The 13,745-nt window shown below is 46.5% G+C and overlaps 1 protein-coding gene and 1 non-coding gene across 3 annotated transcripts in view; both read left to right on the forward strand.

Moving 5' to 3' along the window:
• The first annotated feature begins 3,872 nt into the window (after window positions 1–3,872).
• On the forward strand, window positions 3,873–3,954 carry trnal-aag (transfer RNA leucine (anticodon AAG)). Its single transcript has one exon. It is a non-coding gene; the product is annotated as a tRNA-Leu (tRNA).
• Window positions 3,955–9,213: 5,259 nt separating this feature from the next.
• lrfn5a (leucine rich repeat and fibronectin type III domain containing 5a) overlaps window positions 9,214–13,745 on the forward strand; it is a 52,929-nt gene continuing 48,397 nt past the window's right edge. Inside the window, exon 1 of one of the 2 annotated variants that reach the window (XM_029832919.1) lies at window positions 9,214–10,166. The gene's annotated coding sequence lies outside the window, so the exon portion shown is untranslated. The remainder of the gene's footprint in view (window positions 10,167–13,745) is intronic. The other variant, XM_029832918.1, reaches the window with a different exon arrangement.

Here is a 13,745-nt window from a genome sequence, read left to right on the forward strand (position 1 = left end):
AGTACTTTCCTTTCATTTCAATCAAACCTGAGCTTCATGCTGTGTTGTAGTTTACCTTTTAGTTTGGGCCACGATGTGGACCGCACCCCACCGAGGTGAAACGCTGCGTGTGTTTTTGTTGCCATGGCTCCACGGGCGCCATCAGCGGTTTGTGTATGAGCTCGACACACGAAAGCAGCAACATTCCAAACCTGATTTTTAATTCCCGCGGTGACAAAGAGGACTGAGAATAATTCCGATAATTCTCACCTGTCTTGTTAGCACTTGTTTATACAGATTATATCTCGTCTGGTCAGTGATTCCGAGGTTGTCGGCAGTTTAGCCTTTGATGTAAATGTCTTTTGTTCCTAAAAGCAGCTGGTTCCTTCAAACAAGAGGCTCGGTTAGCTTATGTGAGTTCCAGACTGCCGTTGTGCTTTTGTAGGTTTGAGCCCTTAAAGCGAAATCACGCCAAAGAAAAGTGCATTAAGGTTGATATTTTCTGCCGCTGCCCGGGCGGTGAGGATATGCAGCCTTGCTGCATTGACGTTGGAGACTGCTCCCGGCCGTCTTCGGGATCGATCTCATCTGCTCAGTGTGTCCGACAGCTTGACGTCATTCTTTCCATTAATTCCTGCTGCATCCGTACCCGATACCGCTGGGAGTCCTGGGGATGTGCTGTGGGTGGAGGGCTGGGGGGGTGCAGCGGTGAACATGTTCCACATCTGGGCCCTACAGACGCATCGGTGCTGCGTTAACATACAAACCATCTACTTTACTTGCATTTATTAGGATTACCCTGGTAATGATGTTAAGATGCAGTTTTGTTTTGTTTTTTTCCAATAACAAGTTACTCACTCACTGGGCTTAAAGACAAAGGGTGTGTGAGGGTGTGTGAGGGTGCGTGTGTTTGTGTTTGTGTGTGTGTATGTGTAGGGGGGGGGGGGGGGGGTTACTCTCAGCTCTCGATATCGGCAGCACGTTCATCCATCTTTGTAATAGCTGCTTTGCACTAATTAGCTTCCCAGCAGGTTCTGTGCTGGTGGTCATCTGAGGGGAGGCAGGAACACACCACCAGCTCACTCACGCGCTCATCTGGGGGACAAATTAGGTTCTCCCATCAGCCCAGTGAGCATGGTAATGGACCGTGGGAGGTAACTGGGGTAGCTGGAGAAGCCCAGAGAGACATAAGGAGAACATGCAAGTCCCAAATGCTGAATAGATTATATTATGCAGCATAAATGTGATGCTAACCCAAATGAGCGACGGGGGGACATGAACAAACACCCCCCTTCACCGTAAAGCCATGCTCAGCACGGACTGTGCATCTGTTTCTACTATACGGTGAAATGTGACATAAAGGTAGCTTGATAAGACAGACTCAAGATAAATCCATGCTGTGGTTGGTACAAAAGTGTTGCTGTTTATCGCCTCCTCTCTGGAGATCTTGGATGTCAGTCCATCTGAACTCACCAAGGAAAAGACATTTGGACATTCCCAGCTAGTCTTTTCTGTAGTTGCTTAGACTCACGGAGGCCACAGATACTGGCTGTTCCGCCTTGAGTGAGCCTCCAAATCGGACATACAAGCCCTGTTCTGGCAAATAAATCAGGATTTGGCAGCTCTCTGCTGCTTTCCTTTAACAAAGAAAGTGGTCAGGAAAGGCACAAGAAGGAGGCTGTTGCGCTAAATTCCCGATGGCGCGATGATACAACACCCCTTTTCCTCACTGAACATCAGCATTCATCATCCATACGTACATTTTATTGCACGGTTGCTCCCACAAACGGTTCTTTACCTCTGCCCCCCCCGTCACGTTTTCGCTCTTGCATGTATGTTTTGGGGGCTTACGCGGCGTCGCCCTGGCCCACGGCGGCCTCTTTGGGAAATTCGCCGCTCATATCGGCGTGCGGGAGCTGAGTTTATTAGTAATGCCAGCCTTGTTGGTGTTCGGTGCCGAACGAATAAGAGGCTTATCTGTCAGGCGACACACTCACACACACACCTGAGAGAGCCGCGTCGCTCATTCAGAAAGACAAATATGTCGGCATGCGCCCAAAGCCCACGCGAGCATGCGTGTGAGCGTAGATAATAACGCCGCCAGTGCAAATGAACAAAGGCACACTCGTAAATATAATCACGCAAAATAGATCCTCAGTCGTGCCAAAGTGTAAACACGTAAGAGACAGTTTTCAGAGTGTTTGTGGCCCACGTCTTGTTAGGGGCGCATGAATCATGAATAAGAGGCTTGCAAGGAAGGCTTATCAGTTTGGCAGTGCTCGCTCTCTCTCTCTCTCTCTTTTCCCCTGTCGTTCACGCACACACACATTCACATAAACACACACTCTGATACACAGCTGCACACTTTTTCGTATCCTTATCTAGGCCAGATAACATTGTAAGGCAGAGAGCAAAGCAGATCCTACCACGAATGCACCTGGCTGGGCCGGGGGAGACGACTCAACGAGTCTCTCACACACACACACACACACACACACACACACACACACACACACACACATACAGGCATTACCGAACAGATGTTGTGACTTGAGGAACAGTTGCCGGACAAGGTGAACATGCCTAACAACAGTGTTTTGCCCAGAGCGGTGCATTAATGGAGGGAGACATGCGGCAGAGCTGCCTGATAACCGGCCGATAAAAACGCGACCAACACAAAAACGTGGCACGTTCGCATGACAACAATCTTGTTGTTGACAAGGTGGCTTCGGCACAAATGGGCTGTTTGCCGGTATTCATCACACATCTATCTGAATTTAGAGTGTTCAACCATCATTTTAAACAAGTTTTGAAGATGGGTAAATATTCGAGGATGAGTTATTATTTCCTTATTTTTTCAAAGTTTAGTAAAACACCTTCTTTCAGCTTACTAATGGTGGCCCCGAACTAAGAAATCACATGCTGGCACATACATAAAACACTAAATCCATCATATAATTATACCTATATGAGTGTATCTTCACAGGACAGCTAGTTTACCCTCTTTTATAACCTCAACAAAAGAGGATACACAACACCTTGACATTCATTTTTAAACTAATTCTTACTGCCAGTTTGTTAAATATTTAAATATGGTCAGATGCTGCGTAAGGCTGTACACAGTGATGTAATGAAGACCCGTCCTGTGTCCCTTTTCAACAAAGGAGAGGCTCAATAAAAAGCGCTGTTGCCGACACATTGATAGTGTAGCATACATTAGCCTAGCCTTTATCCATTAATCCACTTCCTGTTAAATGTTGAGGTCTGGTTTGCCAGAGACTGTCCCAGCAGCAATACCTACTGCTGGTCCGATACCTACTGCTGTTCCGATACCTACCGCTGTTCCGATACCTACTGCTGGTCTGATACCTACTGCTGTTCCGATACCTACTACTGTACCGATACCTACCGCTGTTCCGATACCTACCGCTGTACCGATACCTACTGCTGTTCCGAGACCTACTGCTGTACCGTTACCTACTGCTGTACCGATACCTACTGCTGTACCGATACCTACTGCTGGTCCGATACCTACTGTTGGTCCGATACCTACTGCTGTACCGATACCTACTGCTGGTCCGATACCTACTGCTGTACTGATACCTACTGCTGGTCCGATACCTACTGCTGTAGCAGAAGGTGAGAATCCCGCCTGCGCTAACAGATATTTGTACCTCTGCCTTCCAGTTTCCCTCCCATCAAATTAAACTGATGCTGGTCATGTGATCCCATCAGCAGATTGCAGAGGCACCGGGCCAACCGTTAACAGCAAGGCTCCGTGTGAAAACATGGTCAAAACTGCAATATGTGGCATCAAAACCCTCATTACATATTTGCAGCCCATCTTTGTCAACAATTTCACACCTCATCCATTAAACAGGGAGCACTCTGGAGGTAGTGTGGCCGAGGGGTCTAAGGCGCTGGATTAAGGCTCCAGTCTCGTTGGAGGCGTGGGTTCAAATCCCACCACTGCCATCAGCAAGGTCTAGGTCTCTTTTGAAGTCGCTCAGTGGACAAAATTATTATTATAGTACTGTTGAAACAAAATTGAGGTTAATCAACATATTCCTAGAGTTTACAGGAGCATTTGCATACATTTATTCCTCTTGGAGTCCAAACTAGAAGAACAGACATTATAGAGCAGTCAGACTGATGGCTTCCTCAATAAACTGTAGCTGCAGCTCTGTGTGTGTGTGTGTGTGTGTGTGTGTGTGTGTGTGTGTGTGTGTGTGTGTGTGTGTGTGTGTGTGTGTGTGTGTGTGTGTGTGTGTTTAAGAAAGAGAGAGACGTACTTCTTTAGTGTGAGCAGAAAGTTTTCCCTGACTTATTATTCTAGTGCAGGCCAAGTGTGTTAGAGCTGTCAAAACTAGGGCTGCTAATGAAGTTCATACTGTATCTGTATGATTCCTGGCTGCCTCGGCTTCATAAGGAGCCACTTTTACTGGTAAAATGCCTCAGAAATGGAGCAAGTCTTCTTGTAAATGCCCCTTCATTTTCTTTTATCTGTTGCTACTTTTCCCCAGCAGGTTACCCAACCATCTATCTTCTGTTTGCTGCCACTTCCTCTTAATGAGGGTCGCGGGGGTGTTTGTACCTGTCCCAGCTGTCACTGGGTGAAAGGCAGAAATACACCCTGGGCAGGTTAGCAGTCCGTCATAGGACACACAAACACTGCTCACTCCCACATGGTGGCAATTTAGAGCTCCAATTTAACTTAAAGTCCATGTTTCGGACTGTGGGAGGAACCAGAGCACCTGGAGAAACCCCCACAGGCAGAAGGAGAACATTAGTCCGGGCTCAGTCCTTAGGGGACTGGACTGGGAGTCAGAGGTTGCTGTTTCAAGCCCCAGTCGAGGAAGGACTGACACCCCCGCTGAGGAACCCTCGAGCACGGGAGCAGATCCTCTATCTTGTCTGTAACAACACAGTAATTTCTTCTGGGTGTCCAAACAAACTGAGTTAGAAGTGACCCTCGAATTAAGATTTGGTCAGGCGTACCGGGGGGACACGTGAGGCAGATCGGAGAGGGACAACATTTAAGAGCGTCTCTGTGTTAAGACGATAAAAAACGCCCACTTCTAGACATTGGATACCACAAATGACGCACCTAAAAAGAACAATTTGCTGATTGGTTCGTCGCTCAACTTCAGCATCGATTTTAGAGGTTTTTTCTGACAGGCAGAAAAAAATCAATGTCCTGCAGACAGAAACCCGTTCTGTTATAACAACCAGTCCATCACATCTGGTTGGAGTTGTAGCGACGCTTCAACGAATCCAGGTTCACTTTGGTTTGTCTTTCTGGGTTTCTGTTAATTGCCTTTAAGAAACAGGAGAAAAAGCTGCTCCCTTGTGTTAGCAGCATAAATAATTTAGGTTTATCACGTGTATAGAGTTGAAATAAGTCAGTCAAAGTAGCGTCAAGCAGTTTTACTGGCTGTTTTTTTGGACTTTACAACTTCTAGATCTCATGACATCTGGGTTTTAACTGAGATAAAAGTAAAAGTGCAGGTTAAGAAAGTAAGAAACTCAAACCCACATCACATAAGAAATAAGACAACAGCTTGGTGCTCTACCTTCAGGGGTAAGTACCGTTCAGCGTGGACACCTGGTACGGACATTATAGCTGCTGCTAATGTTTAGCAACATATGTAACATGATTTCCAAGGAATCAATTGGTAGTAGATGCAAAAGAAAGAGAGTCTGGGCTTAACTTATTGCTGAGTGGGTGTTTCCAAGGCAACTTATCTGTGTGGACGCATTTGAGCCAACATGACCCGCTGCCATCTGCATCAGCTGTAACAGCTAATCAATACTTTGATCCACAGTGACAGAGGGTCAAAGCCCTGGCAGCTTAATGCTGATACCGGTAGAGCCTTTGTGCTCTTATCTGCAGCTCTGCCTCAGTGGGTACAGTTATGACATGAGCACCGCCAAGTTTAGGGATTTTCTATTGTTAAGGGTGGCCCGTTTTGTGTTTCCACTCTTCGGTCTGTGAAGAGACGGAAATATAACGTGGTTCGCAACCGGGGGGGGGGGGGGTAGCTACAGCCAAAAGCTTTCGGATACTCTCTCTCTGAGCCAGTTGATCTCAGCTCTCTAAATATTTCAGTCTTGCCGCCCTTTTACAACCTGTTCTAGAGACAGACAGTGATCAGCACCAGAAACGTGAGGTTTTAATGACTCAGGGCACAAAGGGCATCGGTTTGTTGAGAGGTGGTCTGTATTTACGTGGCACCTTCTGAGCCTTAAAAGCTGTGGCTCGGCCACCACCCAATGGCTCTCACTCGCACGGCTCCGACAGTAATCGCAGGCTGTCTCTGCAGCACGTAGAGTCTTTGCTTTCATGAACACAGGGATAAACGAGCTCAGAATGAAAACGTATACACCCAACACCCAGGGGCACGCTTAGGAACGTCCATTCATGCTTGATAACAGGTTACAGTCAGAGTGTTCACCTGAGTCATCTCCCAGATAACCTCGCACATCTTGTTCGTGTGTTATTAAAATTCTCGGCCCCCTAAACTCGTGACTGGTCCCGGTGGTAGTGTTGTGGCTATCCAAACTCCCATTCAATTCTGGTCATCTGAGGACCACAAATGTCTTTAATAAAATGTTTACCTCAACGGCAACCATGGAGGACATACGTGGCACAATAAAGCTTTGTTTACGACTTGTTTTTGCGATTCAGGAGAGACGTGTCCTCAAACTCTGTCATTCTGCATTAATAAGACATTTTCCTTTGCTGGTATTGTCAAACAGGAACAATGGCTGAATGTGGCTCAGCGTGTCGAGTTATGTCCATCAAAACAAACACTTTGGGCAAATCAATTAATTTCAGCAACACCGGAGGAAGAATGCCGGCGCTATCAAGCCCTCGCAGATGGTCCGCTGTGGTCGCTCTGTCAGGGACTCTAAAACAATAAAACCTGCGCCTTTATTGCTCCCGGGTCACTTTTAACAATAAAATGTTTCATTTCAGGATTGATTATATCATTGAGGCACAATTTAGGCAGTGGGGTTTGTGGCGGGGGGGGATTAGGCTTTAAGCGGTTAACAAATGAAGGTTGATTTCAGGAGGGAGCGATCTTGGCAGCCACCTGCTAACGTCTCTTTAACAGCAGTTAAGAGCTAATCAATAAACTGATTGGCGTGAGCGGTAGCCCGAAGGTCGTATTACACCGCTTTGTTGTCAGGAACAATCGCTCTGTGGCACACATGTCGCTGCACTACCTTTGGAAATCACGATTATATCAGACTTCATGTGATCTCATTAGCAGGAACTTGATTTTACATTTTTTTAACTCATAATACGCATGACAGGAGTGTTATTGTGGGCTCCTTTGACCTTTAATGTGAAGGGAGAGTTTTCATATTTCTAGCAGAATGCCGCCCACAATTCAGTGAAATTTAACCGATTTTGTAAACTGCACTAACTAGCATCAGTTTTTCACTATGAAAAAATCCGGATTATATATTGAAGATACATAAAATGAGCCTTCATTTGTGTGTTAATCTGTGTACTTACAGCACCGTATTTGTCAGTGTTTGTAGAAACGATTCATGACTTAATGCGTTCGCGTTCTTGTTGAGCGGCAACGTGAACGTATGGACATAAAAACGCTGTCAATAATGCAGCTACACAGTTTAGGGTTGTGTAACCAAAACCAGACAAATACAGCTTTATTCACGTAGTTTCCTGTTGCAGGTGCTGTTTTCTGAGTCGCTGTTGTTGCCCATAATGAATTTGGGGGTCGACATTTGAAAGTGTGGCCTCGTAATCAGTGGTTGTTTTTTTTCCTTTGATCACAAACCCTGCAAAGCCTCGTTTGCTATTCTAATCACCGCCCCACCTGAATGGATTTGGAAAAAGCCAAAGGTTTGATTTATGGTGCAGAAGTTATCAGCCGGTGCAGCATTAAAGCAGGAACCAGCATCCCCCCCACATCCTCCCCGGCTGCCGGCCTCTGGTATCGGATGCACAGCAGAATCAGGAAAAAGTTCACCTGGTAAAAAAAACCTGCTGACGAAGAAGACAGAGAAGCCAAAGACGAAGAACAATTGAAAGGGAGATGAATAGTGGAGAGCGGCACGTCACCGTGAAATCGCAGCAACGTTTGTAATTTTTGTAATAACTTGTAAATGAACTGAATGCCGCGGTGATCTGGAAAACGTTTGCAGGGAAGAGAGGGAGAGGCTCGATGTCCAGCTTTAACAGATCAGACAAGATCAGATCTTGAATATGACGTAATCATGAGGTTTTAGTTCTAACACATATTAGTACCGCACTTTAACCAAAGAAATCATTTCTTCAACCTAAACCCTGCAAAAGTAGAACGTCAGGAGACGAACAACTTCGTGCTGGAGCTTTTGGACCGTGTCAAGACAGAAAGCTTAATTAAGATGCTTGACGGAGGTCGTGTTTTTTTACTTCAAAATAAAAGCCTCGGTGAAACGGATGACAAGTGAATGAAGCTATAGCTTTGATACGTGAATATTTTTGCTTCCTTTACCTTGGTTTTGAAATGGAACTCGAGTTTATTCATGATATTAAACTCCTGAAGCATCTTTAGCCATTTTCTAACCAATATTAATCCTCCAGTGTGTAGACTCATTTCAAAGACTCAGTTAACTATTTATTCTGTTCCATGTATTTTGCTGAAGGTGACTACAAGCTCACCTACTTTAGTGTCATTGGAGCCAAATTGAGGTGAGTGCCACTTTTGAAAGAAAAAAAACTCACCAAAATCATCATTTTGTGCAAACTGGATCAAGCCTAAAGCCTCTTTTCAGAACCAATAATGCTACCGCATACCTAAACGGCCCCTATATTTTACGTTTCAACAGAGATTATCTACCCATCCTATCAATCTGCAGTTTCAGGACTGTTTCTGATCTTGGGCCATTACATTTGAACAAGCAGATGATTTCTTCCTTTTTTGAAAATAATCATTGGTCATCTGGGACTGAGATAGATAATGAGATTAAAATGAGTGTTAATCATTATTAAAATGCATTACTATTAAATATTCAAACAGAAAAAAACCCTTTGTATTCACACTTGATATACTCTCATATTAACAGTTGCACAAATACCTTCAAGCGCACAGCGGAAATTATATCAAAATATCTCAATAGGATTATAGATTTCAGCACGGTGCCAAATTGTAGAGGTTTATTTTGAAACCAGCAACAGGAAGTGGTTCTTCTTCATGTGGTCAGCTCGACAGTGGGCCATCCTGCTGCGCTATATGGATTAACTGTACGGGAGAGGCGACCGGTAAAGATGCGCGAGCCGGGGCGGGACTGCGCCGTTCTCATGTAGGTGAGGGAAACGCTTTGCTCGGACGTTATTTCGTTTTCATTTAATGTTCTTTTTTAAGTGTTTCCTTTTATAAATCCTGTCCGAGACGGGTCTGTACCGCAGAGGAGGCGCTCAGACTGGAGTTAACGGAGCGCGAGGGACGCAAACACGCGCGCGCACACACACATACAACAAGCTCGCGGTGGTGAAGTCGGAATCCAAGAAATTCTGCAAATTCAAATCGCCTCCAACAAACCGGGGAAAGTACTGCTGTGGGATTTCAAGAGCGCCCAACGCCCGACAAACTCTGTGCGAGCCGCGGGGGGTGTTTAGTTGGAATAATTACCCCTTCCGCCCTTTTGCCTGGGATATTATCCTCCGTTAGCCCCGTGGAGTTCTTCCTGTCTCACCTGCACGAGGACAGCGACCGGCGGGAAAGGAGGCGGAAGGACCGCCGGCGAGGACAAGCGAAAGACCCGAGGAAATAAAAAGGGGAGGAGGGGAGCAGCGGGGTGTCATTCCGGCCCCCCTCGGATGGGATTCGGCTGTCTCGCCGCGGATGTAGGGCTGAAACCCGGAGAGAAACACGGGCAGGGAGGAAGAGAGAGGATGTAGTCATCGGGAGCTGGGAGAATGTAAAACGGACGCACCCCTCTGGAAGACAGCAGCCAACTCCATATCCCATACGGAATCTATAAAAGCCACCCACGGGGATAATACATAGAATTGCCACGCTACTTACATATATGGGGCACGTTTCTGCACCTGGAACCTATCTGCGTGGAGTTATACCTACAATTCTCACTGTCAGTTTGATAATGGCGTTTGCGGAGACAATTGCGCCTTGACGTTCGGCGAAAGAAGGAATTATTGCGTCCGGAAAGAGGTAAGAAAGTTCCAACTGCTCTCCTTTCTCTATTTTTTTTGGGGGGGCGTCTCAGTTTTTGACACAGCTGAGGGAAGAGAAGTGGTGGTTACTGGGAGGTAAGTGAGGGGCAGTGGGATGTGGAGGCATTTATTCTGGGTGCTGAACTGAGGCGTGGGGCGGCAGGTAGGGTGGAACGGGGTAGGGATGGATGGATGGACGGACGGACGGACGCACGGATGGATGGATGATGGATGGATGGAGAGGTGGGCGCTGTCGTAGGAAAAGCTCCGAGAACACTGCAAGGTCAAAATTGATCCAGGTTTAAGTTGGAGAATCTGCCTCTCTCGCCCATTGCGCACGCGGAGCAGCCGCAAACCCACTTAAACGTACATGTATATAGGCTACGGGATAATTTTAGCCGTCTTAAAGCAGGTTATTAAGGCGCGCGCGCGCGCACACACACACAGCAAACACTGCGCCGCTGTGCGACGCACGCGCGCAGGGACGCACACGCTCAGGCACACCTGTACCTCGAGAGATCCTTGCAATGCAAATAAGACGCATGCGATGGCGCGCTGCGCGCAATTACGCGTGCGCATCGACATCTTCGCCTCTGTGTCTGTGGCACGCCGAGGCAGATGAAGCTCTCCCCTTTACCGCCGCGCGCGTTTCTGTATGTGGTGTGCGGATGCGTGCGTGCATGTACGCGTGTGCACATGTCATGTGTCTTTAGGTGTTTCAGGATGCAGCTTGAAATAAAGATGTGTACGAACGTTGTGTAACACCCAGATTGTGTCAGTTTTAAGAGCGGCTGAGCAGGATTTCCTCTTGGTTCTGTTCTCTCTGCATCAGTTAGAAGTTCTCCTCTCCTCCACACAGACCTTGATTACTCTAGATCTCAGAACTGCTCGATGGAGCTCAAGGTTATAATCGATTTAACCCTCACCCAAAGAAAACGTAAAGCCAATCACAGACGTCTAAGCTACAGAACTGCATGGCCAGTTCCACAGTTGCTGTAAAATTCTTTCTTATTTGTGTCTTTGGCTGTAAGATATCTCAAAAGGGCTCTTGCTTGCAGTCAATACGTTAAAGGCTGGAGGCTACCTCACACACTCTGAATGAAGCCGCAGTACGAAAGCTGCCTTTAGGTGTCACAGATCGATTTTATTACGTCCTTTATAATCTTTGCTTTAGAATTCCATCTCGGTCCTTCAAGTGAGTGACTTTTGAGGCAATGGGTCGACTTTACTAAACTTTACACATTCATGAAGCGTCAAGGGAAACAACACTGGTGTCAGTCTGTATGTGAGTAATGAATGAAACCAAATAAAAAAGCATCATCACGTTTACAAGATCTTGGTTGTCAGCATTTTCTCCATTTTTTACCCCAGCGATGGTCAGAGGAGAGGCGCTGCAGAGAAAAGAGGCAGCCCCTCCTCTTGGTCTTCTTCATGTGTTTCTTTAATACCCATCTTTGCTCTTACGCCGTGTTTATCTCTCTGCGGCTCTCACCTGCTCGCTTTCCCTTCTGTTTAGCTACCTGACAGAGGGCTGCAGGATCCTGCAGAGTGGGTGGTGGAGCTCTAATTCAATTTATTCTGCTGCTCAGAGACAGGCGGCGAGAGCCAGAGCGATAGGAAGCGGGATGGAGACCACAGATGTTAGGGAACGTTTCCTATTAGCAGCAGAGAGGCGAGGCAGGCCTGATAGGAAGCCGGCCTGACGCTGTGGCCTGTGGATTGATTCTGCCGTTGACAGCGCACGTGTCTGTCAGCGTGCAGGCGTGGTCATTATCAGTCTCCACGGTGTCTGAAAAAGGAGGATTTTTGTCAGGAGAACCAGAAGACAAACCGCCACCTGTCCTCCAGCGTTTGCTGGAACCAAAAAATGACCGGCAACTCAGATGGAGGCAGCCATGTATTCCAGCCATCGTCCAGATTTTACAGCGAAATGGTGCAACGGAGGACGAACGCTGAGACGGAGCGTGTGGCCGCTGGCACTGGTGACGGTGCACGTTGCTGTCAGGAGCAATATTTACCTCACCAAAGTCTCGTGGCGTGATGATCAGCAGGCAGACGTCGCCTCGTTACAACTGATAAATTGAACCAATTGGAAAAAGAAACATCCACCTGCTAATCTGTGGACAGGTGAGCTAGCGCTAGCCGCGCCTCATGGGAAGAATAAACAGATTTCAGAACTTGGGCACCCGACTACCGCAGGATCACGATCTGCTCCATCTCTGTTGTGTCTTTAGCCGACGAGACCAACGGGTTTCTTCTGGCGACATTAGTTGTGTCTGGTTACCATGGCAACATTAATTGTGTCTCGTTACCATGGCATCAGAGAGGCGATCGCTCAAACAGTCTGAGACCCAACCAACCACAGGCACATTTCCACTTTGCAGTACTACTTTAGCTCACGTGTTGGAAGTCAGTGAAATTTTACCATCTTGGAACTATTTTTCAATTCCCAAAAATACTATTAGTTGTTGGTGAATCACAGATATATTATGGGATTAACATGAACTTGTTGCCAAGGCAGTATTAGTCTTGGACAAGATGCCGGCTCTAGTTAAGTTCCTGCTTTAAACCCATTACAAAGCCCTTAATTACACCAGAGCTTGTTTACATGTTGTTCTTTTACTCAGGATCTTTAGAAATTGGGCAACAAGAGCAGCAGTTTGGTTCTATTTCTTGCTCTCGTACAAGTGAAACACCTTTGTCACCCAAACAATCAGCCCCGACAGATGTTCGACACCCCTCCTGCCTCAGAATCACACATGACGTCTGACACGACAGCACATCTTGGTGTGTGTGTGTGTGTGTGTGTCTGTGTGTCTGTGTGTGTGTGGGGGGGGATGACATGACAGATGTGAGTGTTAATGAGCTGTGTTCAAACACATAACTTTGGATGAACGTCAGGGAACACAGAGCCCCCAGTTCCACAGCTTTTATCCAGCTGTCTTTGTAGTAAGCAGAAATCCTGAATGGATCATATTCACATGTTAAAAACGACACATGATCTTAAATAAAACGCGCAGCGGGGACCTCACGATGGCACATGTCAGTCCTTCCCAACATTTTTACGTTTTAACCTGCTTATCATGGAAGCTCCCACGTGTGTGTGCAGGAAGCCCGGGAGTTCGATCAGGTTCAGCTTTATTTATTTTTTAGGACACCTTGTTGCAGTGAACATCTTTTACGTAGCAGCGCCGAAACAGCTCGGTACCTGCCAGAGATAATGTTGTGCAGCTGTGTTAGACAGTCAGGAAATAGAATAGAATTGTTTTAAATCGTGAAACACTCCTCAGAACAGCCTGGATTTCTTTCCGCCTCAATGCCTCTGAGTACTTCCAAAGCATCCCCGTATAAAATGCTGTTCAATTGTCCTTTCAGAGGCTACAGCTAAGTGTCGGTTAACCTGTGCGCAGCCAGTGCTCATCACATTTATCAAGGACAAAAGAAATATCTCTTAAATAAGGCTGTGATGGCGAGAAACTCCAAGGCCTATTATTTTATTTAGATATTAGCTGTTATGCTGCTCTGCTATTGGCAGTCAATATCATCTCCTACAACTCATAACGCATATTCCAGGACC

Source organism: Takifugu rubripes, chromosome 2 (assembly GCF_901000725.2).
Source record: "Takifugu rubripes chromosome 2, fTakRub1.2, whole genome shotgun sequence".
Lineage (NCBI taxonomy): Eukaryota > Metazoa > Chordata > Actinopteri > Tetraodontiformes > Tetraodontidae > Takifugu > Takifugu rubripes.